The sequence below is a fragment of the Xenopus tropicalis genome, chromosome 9, assembly GCF_000004195.4.
Source record: "Xenopus tropicalis strain Nigerian chromosome 9, UCB_Xtro_10.0, whole genome shotgun sequence".
Classification (NCBI taxonomy): domain Eukaryota; kingdom Metazoa; phylum Chordata; class Amphibia; order Anura; family Pipidae; genus Xenopus; species Xenopus tropicalis.
The window spans coordinates 90,506,909-90,521,158 of record NC_030685.2 but is presented as its reverse complement, the minus strand read 5'-3'; positions in this window follow the sequence as shown (position 1 = coordinate 90,521,158).

Sequence of the window (14,250 nt, the reverse complement as noted above, 5' to 3'; positions counted from 1 at the left end):
GAGGGAAGAAGGACATTTGGGAAATAAGGAGAGAAGAAGGACATTTAGGGAATGGGGAGGGAAGAAGGACATTTAGGGAATGGGGAGAGAAGAAGGACATTTAGGAAATGGGGAGAGAAGAAGGACATTTAGGGAATGGGGAGAGAAGAAGGACATTTAGGGAATGGGGAGAGAAGAAGGACATTTAGGAAATGGGGAGAGAAGAAGGACATTTAGGGAATGGGGTGAGAAGAAGGACATTTAGGGAATGGGGAGAGAAGAAGGACATTTAGGGAATGGGGTGAGAAGACGGACATTTAGGGAATGGGGAGGGAAGAAGGACATTTAGGGAATGGGGAGAGAAGAAGGACATTTAGGGAATGGGGAGAGAAGAAGGACATTTAGGGAATGGGGTGAGAAGAAGGACATTTAGGGAATGGGGTGAGAAGAAGGACATTTAGGGAATGGGGAGAGAAGAAGGACATTTAGGGAATGGGGTGAGAAGAACAGCATTTAGGGAATGGGGAGAGAAGGACATTTAGGAAATGGGGAGAGAAGAAGGACATTTAGGGAATGGGAAGAGAAGAAGGACATTTAGGGAACGGGGAGAGAAGGACATTTAGGGAATGGGGAGAGAAGAAGGACATTTAGGAAATGGGGAGAGAAGAAGGACATTTAGGGAATGGGGAGAGAAGAAGGACATTTAGGGAATGGGGTGAGAAGACGGACATTTAGGAAATGGAGAGGGAAGAAGGTCATTTAGGGAATGGGGAGAGAAGAAGGACATTTAGGGAATGGGGTGAAAAGGACATTTAGGGAATGGGGAAGAGAAGAAGGACATTTAGGGATGGGGTGAGAAGAAGGACATTTTAGGATGGGGAGAGAAGAAGGACCAATTTAGGGAATGGGAAGAGAAGAAGGACATTTAGGGAATGGGGAGAGAAGAAGGACATTTAGGGAATGGGGTGAGAAGAAGGACATTTAGGGAATGGGGAGAGAAGAAGGACATTTAGGGAATGGGGTGAGAAGAAGGACATTTAGGGAATGGGGAGAGAAGAAGGACATTTAGGGAATGGGGTGAGAAGAACAGCATTTAGGGAATGGGGAGAGAAGAAGGACATTTAGGGAATGGGGAGAGAAGAAGGACATTTAGGGAATGGGGAGAGAAGGACATTTAGGGAATGGGGTGAGAAGGACATTTAGGGAATGGGGAGAGAAGAAGGACATTTAGGGAATGGGGTGAGAAGAAGGACATTTAGGGAATGGGGAGAGAAGAAGGACATTTAGGGAATGGGAAGAGAAGAAGGACATTTAGGGAATGGGGAGAGAAGAAGGACATTTAGGGAATGGGGTGAGAAGAAGGACATTTAGGGAATGGGGTTGAGAAGAAAGGAATTTAGGGAATGGGGTGAGAAGAAGGACATTTAGGGAATGGGGAGAGAAGAAGGACATTTAGGGAATGGGGTGAGAAGAACAGCATTTAGGGATGGGGAGAGAAGAAGGACATTTAGGGAATGGGAGAGAAGAAGGACATTTAGGGAATGGGGAGAGAAGGACATTTAGGGAATGGGGTGAGAGGACATTTAGGGAATGGGGAGAGAAGAAGGACATTTAGGGAATGGGGTGAGAAGAAGGACATTTAGGGAAATGGGGAGAGAAGAAGGACATTTAGGGAATGGGAAGAGAAGAAGGACATTTAGGGAAATGGGGGAGAGAAGAAGGACATTTAGGGAATGGGGTGAGAAGAAGGACATTTAGGGAATGGGGTGAGAAGAAGGACATTTAGGGAATGGGGTGAGAAGAAGGACATTTAGGGAATGGGAGAGAAAGAAGGACATTTAGGGAATGGGGTGAGAAGAACAGCATTTAGGGAATGGGGTGAGAAGAAGGACATTTAGGGAATGGGGTGAGAAGAAGGACATTTAGGGAATGGGGAGAGAAGAAGGACATTTAGGGAATGGGGTGAGAAGAACAGCATTTAGGAAATGGGGAGAGAAGAAGGACATTTAGGGAATGGGGAGAGAAGAAGGACATTTAGGGAATGGGGAGAGAAGAAGGACATTTAGGGAATGGGGAGAGAAAAAGGACATTTAGGGAATGGGGAGAGAAGAAGGACATTTAGGGAATCGGGGAGAGAAGAAGGACATTTAGGGATGGGGAGAGAAGAAGGACATTTAGGGAATGGGGTGAGAAGGACTTTAGGGAATGGGGAGAGAAGAAGGACATTTAGGGAATGGGGAGAGAAGAAAGAACATTTAGGGAATGTGGAGAGAAGAAGGACATTAGGGAATGGGGAGAGAAGAAGGACATTTAGGGAATGGGGTGAGAAGGACATTTAAGGGAATGGGGAGAGAAGAAGGACATTTAGGGAATGGGAAGAAAGAAGGACATTTAGGGAATGGGGAGAGAAGAAGGACATTTAGGGAATGGGGAGAGAAGGAACATTTTAGGGAATGGGGAGAGAAGAAGGACATTTAGGGAATGAGGAGAGAAGAAGGACATTTAGGGAATGGGGAGAGAAGAAGGACATTTAGGGAATGGGGAGAGAAGAAGGACATTTAGGGAATGGGGTGAGAAGGACATTTAGGGAATGGGGAGAGAAGAAGGACATTTAGGGAATGGGGAGAGAAGAAGGACATTTAGGGAATGGGGAGAAAGAAGAAGGACATTTAGGGAATGGGGAGAGAAGAAGGACATTTAGGGAATGGGGAGAGAAGAAGGACATTTAGGGGGAATGGGGAGAGAAGAAGGACATTTAGGGAATGGGGAGAGAAGAAGGACATTTAGGGAATGGGGTGAGAAGGACAGGGAAGGGGGAAGAAGGACATTTAGGGAATGGGGAGAGAAGAAGGACATTTAGGGAATGGGGAGAGAAGAAAGGACATTTAGGGAATGGGGTGAGAAGGACATTTAGGGAATGGGGTGAGAAGGACATTTAGGGAATGGGGAGAGAAGGACATTTAGGGAATGGGGAGAGAAGGACATTTAGGGAAGATGGAAGAAAAGAGGGAGGACATTTGGGAATGGGGAAGAGAAGAAGGACATTTAGGGAATGGGGAGAGAAGGACATTTAGGGAATGGGGAGAAAAGAAGGACATTTAGGGAATGGGGTGAGAAGGACATTTAGGGAATGGGGAGAGAAGGACATTTAGGGAATGGGGAGAGAAGAAGGACATTTAGGGAATGGGGAGAGAAGAAGGACATTTAGGGAATGGGGTGAGACGGACATTTAGGGAATGGGGTGAGAAGGACATTTAGGGAATGGGGAGAGAAGAAGGACATTTAGGGAATGGGGAGAGAAGGACATTTAGGGAATGGGGAGAGAAGGACATTTAGGGAATGAGGGAGAGAAGGACATTTAGGGAATGGGGAGAGAAGAAGGACATTTAGGGGAATGGGGTGAGACGGACATTTTAGGGAATGGGGAGAGAAGGACATTTAGGGAATGGGGAGAGAAGGACATTTAGGGAATGGGGAGAGAAGGACATTTAGGGAATGGGGAGAGAAGGACATTTAGGGAATGGGGAGAGAAGGACATTTAGGGAATGGGGAGAGAAGGACATTTAGGGAATGGGGTGAGAAGGACATTTAGGGAATGGGGTGAGAAGGACATTTAGGGAATGGGGAGAGAAGAAGGACATTTGGGGAACTGGGAGAGATGAAGGGACAAGGAGGGGAGGAGGTGGTGAGGGGACATTTGGAGAGGGGTGAAACAGGGATATTTTGGGAGAAAAGAAAAATAATTTAAAAAATGACTGTTAAAGGCACCAATCGGTGTGTTCTTAGGATAAACCTTGTCTTCAAAAAGCCCCTCTTTTCTTCACCCTATTGGCCCATCTCTGGCCTCATTTACCAGTTGCAGTCGTACGGAACTCTTTGGACTCGGAGTTGGGCTCCTTGTGGGGGTGCTGGGGGGGACCTGTAGCTGCTCTCTCACCCCCAGGCCTACAGATTCCTTCCTTATTAAAGGGATGTTTGACAGAGGGGGCTCTTTCTATACAAACCCAGAAGCAAGAGAAGGAAAACTCAAGTAGCCCATTATTATTATCTGCCATTTATATAGCACCAACATATTCTGCAGCACTGTACAGAGATTGTACTTTATTCCCATCAGTCCCTGCCCCAGTGAGCTTACAATCTAAGGTCCCTATCCCATTCCCATCAGTCCCTGCCCCAGTGAGCTTACAATCTAAGGTCCCTATCCCATTCCCCAATCCAGTCCCTGCCCCAGTGAGCTTACAATCTAAGGCCCTACCATTCCAGTCAGTCCCTGCCCCAGTGAGCTTACACTCTAAGGTCCCTAACCCATTCCCATCAGTCCCTGCCCCAGTGAGCTTACAATCTAAGGTCCCAATCACATTCCCATTAGTGAAGGGGCAATAGCACTGGGGTATCATAATACTGCCCAGTGCGTTGTTGCCCCTGATACCCAGGGCGTTGGTGCGACAGGGATTGGAGTCATTGCTATTGAGATGGGACAGTGGTTCTGGTTCTGTTTGGAAGTCGGGTTTAATCAGACTGTGGCGCTGAAGCTGCTTATTATGTATGGCCCCGGGCCCCTAATCCTCCTGCCTCATTCATCCCTCTCCCATAAGGGGGGGCTCACAGACAAAGCCGTCGCTTCCCACGTACAAATGGAAATTGACAGAAGCGGCGAGGGAGCCGCACGGAATGCAGACGAGTCGCACTGTCGCTTTATCTTCCACATTAACGAGCAATTTGTTCCCCCCGCAAACGAGCAAATCTTCCCCTTCAGCCAAAGGGCAATGCGACTCCTTGCTGGGGAATTGCACTCACAATCCTGCCCGAATGGCAATCTGAGGCTCCTACATCTGTATTCCCCTGCGGAGCTGCCCCCCCCGGCCCCCCAATGTCAGGGCTTAGCGCCTGATGGATTGATGAGACTCGGGATGACACCGGTCCATAGCGGCAGCTCAGGCCGACAGTGATCTATGTGTGTGTCTGTGTGTGACCCCCCCGGCCCCCCAGCTGCCCCCCCCCCGCAGCTCTTATTGTGCCACTGCAGAACCACAGCAAGAGCCCCTAAAGGTTGTCTGTATTTATAGCACCCCCTACTGGCTGCCAGGCTGTATCTATAGCCCCCCTAGACTGGCTGCCAGGTCTGTATCTATAGCCCCCCTACTGGCTGCCAAGCTTGTAATCTATAGCCCCTACTGGCTGCCAGGCCTGTATCTATTGCACCCACCTACTGGCTGCCACAGGCTGTATCTATAGCCCCCTAAGCTGGCTGCCAGGCTGTATCTATAGCCCCCCTCTGGCTGCCAGGCCTGTATGTATTGCACCCCTACTGGACTGCCAGGCTGTTATATCTATTGCACCGCCCTACTGGCTACCAGGCTGTATCTATTGCACCCCCTACTGGCTGCCAGGCTGTATCTATTGCACCCCTACTGGCTGCCAGGCTGTATCTATAGCCCCCCTACTGGCTGCCAGGCTGTATCTATAGCCCCCCTACTGGCTGCCAGGCTGTATGTATTGCACCCCCTACTGGCTGCCAGGCTGTATCTATTGCACCCCCTACTGGCTGCCAGGCTGTATCTATAGCCCCCTGATGGCTTGCCAGGCTGTATCTATAGCCCCCCTCCAACTGGCTGGCCAGGCTTGTATCTATAGCCCCCCTACTGGCTGCCAAGGCTGTATGTATTGACCTACTGGCTGCCAGGCTGTATCTATTGCACCCCCACTGCTGCCAGGCCTGTATCTAATTGCGCACCCGCTACTGGCTGCCAGGCTGTATACTTAATTGCACCCCCTACTGGCAATGCCAGGCTGTATCTATTGCCCCCCTACTGGCTGCCAGGCTGTTATTATTGCACCGCCCTACTGGCTGCCAGGCTAGTATCTATTTGCACCACCCCCTCTGGCTGCCAGGCCTGTATCTATTGCACCCCCTACTGCTGCCAGGCTGTATGTATTTGCCCCCCTACTGGCTGCCAGGCTGTTATCTATAGCCCCCTACTGGCTGCCAGGCTGTATCTAATTGCACGCCCCTACTGGCTGCCAGGCTGTATCTAAATTGCACCTACCCTAACTGGCTGCAGGCTGTATCTATTGCACCCCTACTGGCTGCCAGGCCCTGTATCTATTGCACCCTCCTTACTGGCTGCCAGGCTGGTATCTATAAGCACCCCTACTGGCTATGCCAGGGCTGTATCTATGCAACCCCCTACTGGCTGCCAGGCCCTGTATCTATTGCACCCCCTATGGCTGCCAGGTGCCTGTATCTATTTGCCCCCCTACTGGCTGCCAAAGGCTGTATCTATTGCACCCCCTACTGGCCTGCCAGGCTGTATCTGATTTGCAACCCCTACTGGCTCCAGGACTGTATTTAATGCCCCCCTACTGGCTGGCCGGCTGTAATCTATTGCACCCTTACTGGCGCCAGGCTGTATCTATTGCACCCCCTACTGGCAATGCCAGGCTTGTATCTATTGCCACCCCCTAACTGGCTGCAGGACCCTGTAATTTATAGCACCCCCTACTGGACTGCCAGGCTGTATCTATTGCACCCCTACTGGCTGACCAGGCCCTGTATTTATAGCAAACCCCCTACTGGCTGCCAGGCTTGTATCTATTGCACCCCCTACGGCCTGCCGAGCTGTATTTATAGCACCCCCTACTGGCTGCCAGGCTGTATCTATTGCACCCCCTACTGGCTGCCAGGCTGTATCTATTGCACCCCCACTTATCAGGTAAGTGATGTTACACTGGGGCTGCCCTGTGACTGCCCAGGCTCAGAGAAATGATACCCCCAGTCCCGGGGGCAGGGGTAAGAGAGAAATGATACCCCCAGTCCCGGGGGCAGGGGTAAGAGAGAAATGATACCCCCAGTCCCGGGGCAGGAGTAAGAGGGAAATGATACCCCCAGTCCCGGGGGCAGGGGTAAGAGAGAAATGAATACGACCCAGTACCCTGGGGCAGGAGTAAGAGAGAAATGTACCAGTCCGGAGGGGTAAGGAATGATACCACAGTCCCGGGGGTCAGGGGTAAGAGAAGAAATGTACCCCCAGTCCTGGGGCGGAGTAAAGAGAGAATGATACCCCCAGTCCCGGGGCAGGGTAGAGAGAAATGAATAACCCCCAGTGCCCGGGGGCAGGGGTAAGAGAGAATGATAACCCCCAGTCCCAGGGGGCAGGGGTAAGAGAGAAATCGATACCACCCAGTCCCTGGGGCAGGAGTAAGAGAAGAATGAATACCCCCGTATGGGGCAGGAAGTAAGGGATGTCCCCCAGTCCCTGGGGGGAGTAGGGGCTGATACCCCCAGTCCGGGGCAGGAGTAGAGAGAAATGATACCCCAGTATGAGGAGCAGGAGTAAGAGAGATGATACCCCCAGTCCCGGGGGCAGGAGTAAGAGAGAAATGATACCCCCAGTCCCGGGGGCAGGAGTAAGAGAGAAATGATACCCCCAGTCCCGGGGGCAGGAGTAAGAGAGAAATGATACCCCCAGTCCCTGGGGCAGGAGTAAGAGAGAAATTATACCCCCAGTCCCTGGGGCAGGAGTAAGAGAGAAATGATACCCCCAGTCCCGGGGGCAGGGGTAAGAGGGAAATGATACCCCCAGTCCCGGGGGCAGGAGTAAGAGGGAAATGATACCCCCAGTCCCGGGGGCAGGAGTAAGAGAGAAATGAATACCAGCCAGTCCGGGGCGGAGTAAGAAGGGAATGATACCCCAGTCCCCGGGGCAAGGAGTAAGAGGGAAATGATACCCCCAGTCCCGGGGCAGGAGTAAAGAGGGATGATACCCCCAGTCCCGGGGGCAGGAGTAAGAGGGAAATGATACCCCCAGTCCCGGGGCAGGAGTAAGAGGGAAATGATACCCCCCGTCCCGGGGGCAGGAGTAAGAGGGAAATGATACCCCCCGTCCCGGGGGCAGGAGTAAGAGAGAAATGATACCCCCCGTCCCGGGGGCAGGAGTAAGAGGGAAATGATACCCCCAGTCCCGGGGGCAGGAGTAAGAAGGGAAATGATACCCCAGTTCCGGGGGCAGGAAGTTAAGAGGGAAATGAATAACCCCCAGTTCCTGGGGCGGAGTAAGAGAGAAATGATCACCCCCCAGTCCCGGGGGCAGGAGTAAGAGGGAATGAATAACCACCCAAGTCCCGGGGCAGGAGTAAGAGGGAAATGATCCCCCGTCCCGGGGGCAGGAGTAAGAGAGAAATGATACCCCCAGTCCCGGGGGCAGGAGTAAGAGGGAAATGATACCCCCAGTCCCTGGGGCAGGAGTAAGAGAGAAATGATACCCCCAGTCCCGGGGGCAGGAGTAAGAGGGAAATGATACCCCCAGTCCCGGGGCAGGAGTAAGAGGGAAATGATACCCCCCGTCCCGGGGGCAGGAGTAAGAGGGAAATGATACCCCCCGTCCCGGGGGCAGGAGTAAGAGAGAAATGATACGCACCCCGTCGGGGGGCAGAGTAAGCGGGAATGATACCCCCAGTCCGCGGGGGCAGGAGTAAGAGGGAATGATACCCCAGTCCCCGGGGCAGGAGTAAGAGGGAAATGATACCCCAGTCCCGGGGGCAGGAGTAAGAGAGAATGATACCCCAGTCCCTGGGCAGGAGTAAAGAGAGAAAATGATACCACCAGTCCGGGGCCAGGAAGTAAGAGGAAATGATACCCCCAGTCCCGGGGCAGGAGTTAAGAGGGAAATGATACCCCGCAGTCACCGGGGGCAGGAGTAAGAAGGGAAATGATACCCCCAGGTCCCTGGGGCAGGAGTAAGAAGAGAAATGATAACCCCCAGTCCCGGGGCAGGAGTAAGAGGGAAATGAACCCCAGTCCCGGGGGCAGGAGTAAGAGGGAAATGATACCCCCAGTCCCGGGGGCAGGAGTAAGAGGGAAATGATACCCCCAGTCCCGGGGCAGGAGTAAGAGAGAAATGATACCCCCAGTCCCGGGGGCAGGAGTAAGAGGGAAATGATACCCCCAGTCCCGGGGGCAGGAGTAAGAGGGAAATGATACCCCCAGTCCCGGGGGCAGGAGTAAGAGGGAAATGATACCCCCAGTCCCGGGGGCAGGAGTAAGAGAGAAAAGATGATTGTGCCGGGGGCACTAAGCTCTGCGCTGCCAGGGACAATGGATGGAAGTTGCCCCCCCAGGCCAATGACACAGCAGCATCTTTATTAGTACTGGGAGGGGGGCCGTCAGTGCCCAGGAACTAATACCACAACCTGCCCCCGGGGCCTCATACCTTAACCATTTACTTGCCAGGAATGAGTGGAGATAACTCTACTGCTAGGATTGTACAGTTCCCAGCAGCCCTGCCCACTGAGCTCGCAATCTAATACTGCACATAATATCCACAGGTACCTACAGAGGGAATAGGGTCAGACCCCAAACAGCTGGCTCCCCCCCCACGAACCTACAGGGGCAGAGAGACCCCAAAACTGCTTGTCCCCCCCCCATGTACCTACACGCATTGTGCTGCTGCGCCCCCCATACCCACAGGGGGTACTGTGTATATTTAATGCCCCCGGTACCCACAGAACTATATAAGTGCCATGTGCAGGGGACACAGAAACTCCTTGCCCACAGAGCTTACAATCTGAGTGGGAGGGTAGTAAATTCAGTTGTTCCCAAAGGATGGCGCATCGGCCGGTGAGTGCATCAGATTCTGGGCTGCGGGTTTGGGGGGTGCCCATTACCCCAGTACTTACCCCCTGCGGGGGTTCATGGTAGCTGAATGGCTGCTCAGTAGAAGCCAATGGAGACTGGAGGGGGGGGAAGGGCAGAATTATTTATTTCTGCCCATTTGCCCCTCAGTCTCAAATAGTGAAATATGTCCTGGGGTGCAGTGCGCCCCAATCCCCGGCCTGAACCCCTCGGCACCCTGAGTATTCCCTCTCCTTAACCTGAAACAGGGGGGGCTCAATCAGTACCAGGACAGGGGGGCTCAATCGGTACCAGGACAGGGGGGCTCAATCTGTACCAGCACAGGGGGGGCTCAATCAGTACCAGGACAGGGGGGCTCAATCAGTACCAGGAAGGGGGGGCTCAATCGGTACCAGCACAGGGGGGGCTCATCGGTACCAGCACAGGGGGGGCTCAATCAGTACCAGGACAGGGGGGCTGGGGGACAGGGGGGCTCAATCAGTACCAGGACAGGGGGGCTGGGGGACAGGGGGGCTGGGGGGCTGGGGGGCCGTACCCCCTGTGGGTGGCGCTACAGCCTGAAGGGGCCAAACCCTGCGCCTCCTGTAATTGGCTGTAATTAGCATTCGTGCCGCGTGGGAACTTTCCCTCTCAATTTGTCTCATCAGGACACAGTAAATAATTGATCGTTGTCCCGTTGGTTTGATTATAAAGGTGATTAGTGCCGGGAACATTCAGCTGCCAAACGGCATAAACCGGAGCTGATTAATCTGCCCCTCCCCCACTCATTAGCATAATGGAGCCTCTCAGTAAGGGAAAGTCTCCCCAACCCTACCAATGTCCCACACTCCGCCCCCTCCCCTCTAGCCCCCCCACTCCATGGGACAGCCCCTCCCCCTACTTGTGACTTAATGGCGCCTTCTCTGTTAGTAATGTGACTCCTCCCCTCCTGTGAGTGTAATAATGGCGCCTTCTCTGTTAGTAATGTGACTCCTCCCCTCCTGTGAGTGTAATAATGGCGCCTTCTCCATTAGTAATGTGACTCCTCCCCTCCTGTGAGTGTAATAATGGCGCCTTCTCCGTTAGTAATGTGACTCCTCCCTCCTGGTGAGTGTAATAATGGCAGCACCTTCTCTGTTAGTAATGTCGACTCCTCCCCTCCTGTGAGTGTAATAAAGGCGCCTTCTCCATTAGTAATGGTGACTCCTTCCCTCCTGTGAAGTGTAATTAAACGGCGGCCTTCTCCTAGTTAGTAAATGTGACTCCTCCCCTCCTGTGAGTGTAATAATGGCGCCTTCTCTGTTAGTAATGTGACTCCTCCCCTCCTGTGAGTGTAATAATGGCGCCTTCTCCGTTAGTAATGTGACTCCTCCCCTCCTGTGAGTGTAATAATGGCGCCTTCTCTGTTAGTAGTGTGACTCCTCCCCTCCTGTGAGTAAAATAATGGCGCCTTCTCTGTTAGTAATGTGACTCCTCCCCTCCTGTGAGTGTAATAATGGCGCCTTCTCTGTTAGTAATGTGACTCCTCCCCTCCTGTGAGTGTAATAATGGCGCCATATGGTAGGACAAAGCTGTGGGGGCCAATTATTGTCATTTTACCCGTTCATGTGTCGCACAAAGTCAGAGGAGGCTGAGAGCCGGCTGGGGGCCCCAGGAATCGGTGGGGGGGCCCCGTTACCCATGGTGCTTCGGTGGGACGGCGCTAGGGAAATCATGTGGATGAGGCGCCGTGTAACTATTACTCAGTAACTTCCATTCCATAAGTTGTGGGGGGGGGGGGGGGCAGCGTTGCCTCTGAGTCAGTAATGTGACCCCCACACTAATTACCCCCCCCCCCGCCAGGTGTTTTGGGGCCGAGGGCTTTCGGATCTGAGCCTTTGATTTCATTGGAGATGGAAAGTTCTTCATCTAAAATGCAAATTGTGCTCGTTTGCATTCGCCCCAGGAAAGGAGGGGCCCCGGAGCCGGCGCGTCGCTATTCGCCACATTCCCTTTCAAGCCGCCGCCCGGGGCCGCTCCAGGCTCAGTAAGTGGAAGCAGTTGCAGAGTTTGATGATAAAAAGGGCTTTTTAGTTGTTTTACCCCAGGCACCTGGTCCAGTTCTTGTGCTGCCAGACGTGCCTGGGTATTGTGCCCCCCCGGCCCCCCGGCACTTCTTCACATATCTCACAGCAACCAAAGGGTTACTGCAATATTAACCCCGTGTGTGCACAATCTATTTCCTTTGTAATAAACACTTCTCCTTCCATTGTGTTCCCAGGACGTGTGGGGATGGGTTCTATAAGTCCTGGCACCGCTCAGAACCGGAGCTGAAACCCAAGTCCTGGCACCGCTCAGAACCAGAGCTGGAACCCAAGTCCTGGCACCGCTCAGAACCAGAGCTGGAACCCAAGTCCTGGCACCGCTCAGAACCGGAGCTGGAACCCAAGTCCTGGCACCGCTCAGAACCCAGAGCTGGAACCCAAGTCCTGGCACCGCTCAGAACCAGAGCTGGAACCCAAGTCCTGGCACCGCTCAGAACCGGAGCTGGAACCCAAGTCCTGGCACCGCTCGAAACCAAAGCTGAACCCAAAGTCCTGCACCCGCTCAGAACCGAGCTGGAACCCAAGTCTGGCACCCGCTCAGAACCGAGCTGAACCACCAAGTCTGGCACCGCTCAGAACCCAGCTGGAACCAAGTCCTGGCACCGCTCAGAACCCAGAGTCTTGGAACCCAAGTCGGCACCGCTCAGAAACCTGGAGCTGGAACCCAAGTCCTGGCAACCGTCTCAGAACCAGAGCTGTTAACCCAGTCCTGAACCGCTCAGAACCGGAGCTGGAACCTCCAAAGTCCTGGCACCGCTCAGAAACGGAGCTGGACCCATAGTCCTGGCACTGCTCAGACCGGAGCTGGAACCCAAGTCCTGGCACCGCTCAGACGCGGAGCTTGGAACGCCAAGTCCTGGCACCGCTCAGAACCGGAGCTGGAACCCAAGTCCTGGCACCGCTCAGAACCGGAGCTGGAACCCAAGTCCTGGCACCGCTCAGAACCAGAGCTGGAACCCAAGTCCTGGCACCGCTCAGAACCGGAGCTGAAACCCAAGTCCTGGCACCGCTCAAAGAACCAGAGCTGAAAACCCAAAGTCCTGGCAGACCGCTCCGAACCGGAGGCTGGAACCCGTCAAGTCCTGGCACCGCTCAGAAACGCGAAGCTGGAACCACAAGTCCTGGCATCCCGGCTCAAGAAACCGGAGCTGCAACCCAAGTCCTGGCACCGCTCAGAACCGGAGCTGGAACCCAAGTCCTGGCACCGCTCAGAACCAGAGCTGGAACCCAAGTCCTGGCACCGCTCAGAACCGGAGCTGGAACCCAAGTCCTGGCACCGCTCAGAACCGGAGCTGGAACAACAGGTCCTGGCCAAGCCGCTCAGAAACCGGAGCTGGACCCAAGTCCTGGCCCGCTCAGAACCGGAGCTGGAACCCAAGTCCGGCACCGCTCAAACCCGGAGATGGAACCCAAGTCCTGGCACCGCTCAGAAACCGGAAGCTGGACCCAAGTCCTGGCACCGCTCAGAAACCGGAGCTAAACCGCAAGTCCTGAGCACCGCTCAGAAACCGAAGCTGAAACCCCAAGTCCTGGCAACCCTCAGAAACGGGCTGGAACCCAGTCCCTGGCACGCTGAACCAGAGCTTGAAACCCAGTCCTTGGCACCGCTCAGAACCGGAGATGAAACCCATCCTGGCACAGCTGCAGAACAAGAACTGGAACAACAAGTCCCTGCAACCGCTCAGAACCGGAGCTGGAACCCAGTCCTGGCTACCGCTCCAGAACCAGACTGGAACCCAAGTCCTGGCAACCCGGCTCAGAACCGGAGCTGGAACCGCAAGTCCTGGCACGCGGCTCAGAACCGACTGGAACCCAAAGTCCTGGCACCGCTCGACCGGAGCTGGAACCCAAGTCGCTGGCACCGTTTAGAACGCGGAGCTGAAACCCAAGTCCTGGCACCGCTGCAGAAAACCGGAGGCTGGAAACCCAAGTCCTTTGGCATCCGTCAGACGGAGCTGGAACCCAAGTCCTGACACCGCTCAGAACCAGAACTGGAACCCAAGTCCTGGCACCACTCAGAACCGGAGCTGGAACCCAAGTCCTGGCACCGCTCAGAACCGGAGCTGGAACCCAAGTCCTGACACACAGGCAATGGAGGCTGAGAGAGGGACAGGGTTAGGGTTATACTGGGGGGGTATTAGAAGGGGCACAATGGATAGGCAATTAAGCCGGTGCTGATGTTCCGAGGGCCCATAAGCGGTGCATGTTGCCCCGGAGCCCATATACAGTAGGCGGCTGGTTGCTATGGCGGCGGAGGGCGGCACTTTGCGGCTCTGTAGTACGAAGGCTCATTACTGACTGTCACTTCCCATCAGAGCGCTGAGCTCTCGGCAAGCAGAGAAGCGATCAATCTATTTGGGGGCGCGGGGGGGGGGGGGGGGGGGCGCTGAACCTCTCACTTTCTGTCATTTGGACTATTTCTCTGGGTCGGAATCGTCCCATCTACCGGCAGCCGACAGCTCTGAGCCAAATGGGTTCCGACTCCAACGTCTGCGCCGTCTCATTACAGAAACCCTTGTACCTCCCTTCCCCCAGTATTGGGGTGTCTCACTGCCAATTTAGGGGTCCCCCCTCCCC